Source organism: Phoca vitulina, unplaced genomic scaffold (genome assembly GCF_004348235.1).
Source record: "Phoca vitulina isolate PV1807 unplaced genomic scaffold, GSC_HSeal_1.0 scaffold1, whole genome shotgun sequence".
In the NCBI taxonomy this organism is placed as follows: domain Eukaryota; kingdom Metazoa; phylum Chordata; class Mammalia; order Carnivora; family Phocidae; genus Phoca; species Phoca vitulina.
In genome coordinates, this window is record NW_022589704.1 from 8,464,388 (window position 1) to 8,470,688 (window position 6,301).

A 6,301-nucleotide genomic window follows, 5' to 3' on the forward strand; every position below is an offset into this window, starting at 1 on the left:
CTGGTTCTGATCTAAGCCCTGCTGCCACCTCCTTGCCAGGTGGCGTCACCTTTCCCAGCCTTGGTCCCTTGTTTGCAAAATAAAAGGGGCCCTGACATTTCAGTGTCACTCTTTGGCACTTCACCTGTGGTTTTCTGTGTGTGTGCATAAATCACGGCTCCTAACAGAACTGCTGGAAAACCTAAGATCAACAAGGCGGAAATTATTCTCTACTTCCTCACCAGCTCACCACCCCCCAACCCCTGCTCCCCCCCCCCCCTTCTTCCCCCCCCCCCCCCCCCGCACCCCCTCCCAGAGCCACTCCTGGCATGTTCTTTGCTTGGCACCCACTGAGGGCCTCCCATTCCCCATGTATGTGGGAGGGAGGGGGGTGGGAACCCCTCAGTGTATGACTCATTGGAGACCAAGCCCAGGCTCTCACTACAGAAGCTGAAAGGCTTCCAGATGCTCTCCACTGCTGATGTCACCCTGTGGCCCATGACTTGCACTCAGACAGCTGGATGATCCGACATGGGACTCCTTCTCTGGAGCGAGTGATACTGAGACCCACGACGATCCGTGGGCCTCCTGCCACCCAGCCTCCCTTGGTTTCTGCCCATTTTCTCTGCCAGCTTTTCCAGCCTTCCTGTTGATGTTCTGAGCTGCTGAGAGCTTTTCAATAAATTCCTTTTCTGCTTGAGTTGGCTAGAGTCGTTTGCTGTTGTTTGCAGCTGAGAACCTTAACAGATTCATCTGTTCACTGGTTTGAAGGTTATGCATTGTTTGTTCTACTAGTGGTTATCTTTACACATTTCTAAGATGAGCAGATGTTATCACTGGTTTGTTAAAACCCCTAACAACAAACAGTCTGTAGTACTTCATGATCATTGTCCCTCTATCTCGTTGTTTTTAAAACTATCTTTTGTGGGGGGTTTGTTTCTGTTTTCGTTTTAAAGATTTTATTTTAGAGAGAGCATGCGTGCAAGAGAGAGAGAGCATGCGCACAAGCAGGGGGGAGGGGCAGACGGCGAGGGACAAGCAGACTCCCCACTGAGTGCAGAGCCTGACACGGGGCTCAATCTCCTGACCCTGATATCATGCCCTGAGCCGAAATCAAGAATCAGATGCTCAACTGACTGAGCCACCCAGGCGCCCCTATCTTTTTTTTCTTTTTTAAGACAAGAAAATGAGGACAGACTTAAGGAACTTGATCCTAGAGACATATTTACATGTTTCTAACAGTCTAAAAACCTCGTCAGCACAAGAAGAGAACCGGAGTGTGCTTCCCCTGACAAAGCAGTAGGGTACAGAAGTGGTGAGCAAGGACTCTGGAGTCCGGCTGCCCAGGTTTGAATCTGGGCTCAGCCACTAATTACCCTTAAAAGTCAGAATGACCTGGAGCCAAAGCCAGACTGGACTGAAAGGTATTGACATCTCTGAACAGAGAATGTGCCACCTGCCTGCACCCAAATAAAACTCCCAGGCCCATACTGACAACAGCATCCTTCCAAACAGTGTCCAGGTGCCTAAATCTACAAGGTTTAGTGTGAGGAAGGTAGTTACTCTCTAAGGTAATTGTCCCTCTGTGTGGCCTCTTGAAACACAGTACCCCAACCTCACCCTCTTTCAAGCTTCTGCACAGGGCAGGGAAGGACAACAGGGGCGCTGTTTATGAACAGAGGCCCAAGGCCCAGGGGAGGGACTCATGGCAGGCTATACCTGACTGGGTAAGAGTACCCTTGCTCAGGAGAAGTGGCCCGAGGCTGGGGCGAGACTGGAAGGCCTGGAAGCTGCTACCACGTTCTCTGGAACATCTGCAAGAGGACCTGGGATCTTTTTAGCTAATATTCATGTACCTTCATCAGCATTAAAGCCAGGTGGGCATCTTCCATTCAGCTAACATCTGTTGAGCACCATGCGCCTGGCATCGTACAGAGCTGGAACGGGGACATACAAATATACTGGCGTGTAAGTGCTCTGACAGCTGGGACTCTGGGGGCACAGAAAAGGGGCACCTGCCCCAGGGGAGGGAAGGCGTCCAGGAGGAAGTGATGCTGCTCAAGACTCAAAGTCCTGGGAGACGGGGTCTGACTGGCCTCTGAGCTCTGGCCAGGGGAGGGTGGAGCATCTTTAAGGGCAATTCCACCAAAACTGAATCCAGGGAAGGAGGGAGGAGACCCTAAAGGGAATGAAGACTGTCGGGAGGAGGCGTGGACATCAGACAGGCAAAAACAAAGCAAAGCAGACTGTGTTCCACATTCACTGCTGTCCTTCTCTGTACTTCCGTGGCTGTTCTTCCTGGAATTTGGATTTGGAATTTTCCCGCCAATCTTTTTCCCTGTCTGGTTTACCTTTGTTAGACATGCATAGGCAGGATTTCTTTTGTTTCTATTTTAGTAAATTAAAAAAAAATGTACAAAAATGAAAGTAATACTTAAAAAATTTTCTTTTCCAATTTATTTAAGTAACCTCTACACCCTTGAACTCACAACTCTGAGATCAAGAGTTGCATGCTTTTCCCACTGAGCCAGCCAGGTGCCCCGAAAGTAGTACTTCTATTCCCAGCACCGAAATTAACCTCTGTTAAGATTCTGGCAATTTGATTCTGATCATTTCCTCACACATATCCCCTGCCCCCATAATGAATAATAGATTGTTTTCAATCATTTGCTTTACAAAACAAACTGCCTAGAACCATCAGGTGGAAAACCAATGGTTATAATGGATGATGAAGCCGAGAACACCCAAACTGTCTGATCAGTTTTAACATCTCTAAAGTGGGACAACCGGGCATTAAGTGCCCCCTCGAGGTAGGCAAAAGAAGTACATGCCACCAACCATGAAGTCTTACTGCAAAAAACCCTGAGCTTTAATCTCATGAAGGCTCCAGATCTAACTACCAGTTTACAAGAACCGAGGGTGGACAAATATGTTCAAGATACCTTAAAGGTGTCAGCCAAATCCAGAATAAGGACAAATTCTATAGGACAAATGACTTGGTTTCTCCAATAAATAGATAACATTTAAAAGAGGTTCTCTTCTTCGACCTTGGCTGCAGCAACTTCTTGCTCGACAGGTCTCCAAAGGCAAGGGAAACAAAAGCAAAAACGAACTATTGGAACTTCATCAAGATAAAAAGCTTTTGCACAGCAAAACCAAAAGACAACCGACAGAATGAGAGAAGATATTTGCAAATGACATATCAGATAAAGGACTAGTATCCAAAACCTATAAAGAATTTATCAAACTCAACACCCAAAAAACAAATAATCCAGTCAAGAAATGGGCAGAAGATATGAACAGACATTTCTCCAAAGAAGACATACAAATGGCCAACAGACACATGAAAAAATGCTCAACATCACTCGGCATCAGGGAAATACAAATCAAAACCTCAATGAGATGCCACTTCACACCGGTCAGAATGGCTAAAATTAACAAGTCAGGAAACGACAGATGTTGGCGAGGATGCGGAGAAAGGGGAACACCCTCCTACACTGTTGGTGGGAATGCAAGCTGGTGCAGCCACTCTGGAAAACAGTATGGAGGTTCCTCAAAAAGTTGAAAATAGAGCTACCCTACAACCTAGCAATTACACTACTGGGTATTTACCCAAAGGATACGAACATAGTGATCTGAAAGGGCACCTGCACCCCAATGTTTATAGCAGCAGTGTCCACAATAGCCAAACTATGAAAAGAGCCTAGATGTCCATCGACAGATGAATGGCAGATGTGGTATATATATACAGTGGAATATTACCCAGCCTTCAAAAAATGAAATCTTACCATTTGCAATGATGTGGATAGAACTAGAGGGCATTATGCTAAGTGAAATAAGTCAGTCAGAGAAAGACAAATATCATATGATTTCACTCATATGTGGAATTTAAGAAACAAAACAGAGGATCATAGGGTAAAGGAGAGAAAAATAAAATAAGACGAAATCAGAGAAGGAGACAAACCATAAGAGACTCTTAATTATAGGAAACAAACTGAGGGTTGCTGGAGGGGAGGTGGGGGGGGGATGGGGTAACTGGGGGATGGGCATTAAGGAGGGCACGTGATGTAATGAGCACTGGGTGTTATATGCAGCTGATGAATCACTGAACTCTACCTTGAAGCTAATAATACATTATATGTTAATTAAATTTAAATTAAAAATTTAATAAAAGAGGTTCTCTATTACATATATATTTAAAGATTTTATTTACTTATTAGAGAGAGGAGGGGGAGAGGGAGAGGGAGAGAAGCAGACTCCCCGCTGAGTGCAGAGTCAGCCGTGGGGCTCGATGTGGGGCTGGATGCAGGGCTGGATGTGGGGCTCAATGCAGCGCTCAACCTCACGACCCTGAGATCATGACCTGAGACTAAATCAAGAGTTGGACACATAACTGACTGAACCACCCAGGTGCCACCTATCATATATATATATAAGGTTCTCTATTATAGATTTAAAATGATTTAAGACATATCAACCGAATGTAATGTGTGGAAATTTTTGAAATTTTTTTTGAAACTTTTGAATCCTAATTCAAGCAAACCAACAGTAAAAAGACATTTTTGAGACAGAAAATCAAACACAGACTAGCTATTAGATGTTATCAAGCCAATAGCATGTTACCACACATACTAAATTAGTGTTTATAGGTGAATGATAGGATGCCTAGGATTCAATTTAAAATACTCAAGAAAAAAAAGGAAGGGAGGAGAGAGGAAAAGTGAGGCAAGGAATAGTTTGAAAAAATTGGCAAAATATTGAAGTTTTGAGTGCCTGGGTGGCTCAGTTGGTTAAGCGTGTGTCTTCGGTTCAGGTCATGATCCCAGGGTCCTGGGATCGAGCCCCACGTTGGGCTCCCTGCTCTACGGGGAGTCTGCTTCTCCCTCTGCCCCTCCTCCCACTCGTTTTCTCAATCTCTCTCTCTTTCTCTCAAATAATATATAAATAAGATCTTAAAAAAATATTGAAGTTTTAAAGCTGGGTGATGGGTAAAGGTGGATTCATTTTTTTTATTCTCTCTACTTAATGTATGTTTGGAAATGTCCATAATAAAATTCTTTTTAAGTTTGCAAGAAAAATTCACGTATTTGTCTATCAGTGTGACTGCTCCTCTAGGTTAGATACCTGTAAGGGGAATTCCTAAACGTAAGGAATGAGAATTTTTACCTTGACTGGAAATTGCCAAATTTCTCTCCGGGTGTTTGTAATAAGGGGGTTCGGGACAAATTACCCCTAAATATGGCACCTCGGCATACTAAATATTTTAAGCTAAAGGCATTTGACACAAAGCAGGTGCAGGAAGGACTCTGACTTTCCCTGAGGCAGGCCATAGGCTCTCATGTGAGAGGTGCCCTCCCTATACCCAGAGGAAAGGAGCACCGTTTTCTCTAAGACACCAGGAGGAATCTCAACCAACAGGTTTGTTTCCCCTAGTTTACTATACTGAGCTCATATTCCTTTGTCCCATCCATGTTCCCATAAGTCTCTATCAAAAATAGCATAAAAACACTCAGGCTTACCCGCTTCTTCAGGTCTTCATTTCCTTTTGAAGGCTCCCATGTTACATAAAACTTGTGATAAAGAAATTTATATGCTTTTCTCTTGTTAATCTCTTTTGTTACAGGGCCCCCAGCCCAGAACTTAGAAGGGTAGAGCAAAAAAATATATATCCTCCCCTACACAATTTGCCGGTTTCCCATAATCCCCAAACACTTGTTGTTTGATGTTTTAATTTCTTTTTTTTTTTAAGAATTTACTTATTTATTTGACAGAGAGAGAGAGACAGCGTGAGAGGGAACACAAGCAGGCGGAGTGGGAGAGGGAGAAGCAGGCTTCCCGCCGAGCAGGGAGCCCGATGCGGGGCTCGATCCCAGGACCCTGGGACCATCACCTGAGCCGAAGGCAGATGCTTAACAACTGAGCCACCCAGGCACCCCTATTCCTTATATTTTAAATTTGTTTGCAGACAATCTTGCATCCAGAAGTTTTAAATTGTTTATAGTCAAGTATGTCTTAATTTCATTTACAGATTTTGCTCTTTGTTCCTTAGGAATGACATTCAAATCCCAAGCTCTTATTACTGATTTAAAAATATATATATTTATTTTTTTTTTATTTTAAGTAAACTCTAGGCCACTCATGGGGCTGGAACTCACCACCCAGAGATCAAGAGCCTCATGCTCTAGGGACTGAGCCAGCCAGGCACCCTCTTATTACTGATTTTAATAAGAATGCTTGGTCACTTGTCATCAAATGTTTCATTTTCACAGATAGGCTTTATTTCAAATTACATGGTTTTTCTTCCTTTAGTCTGTTAGTTTGA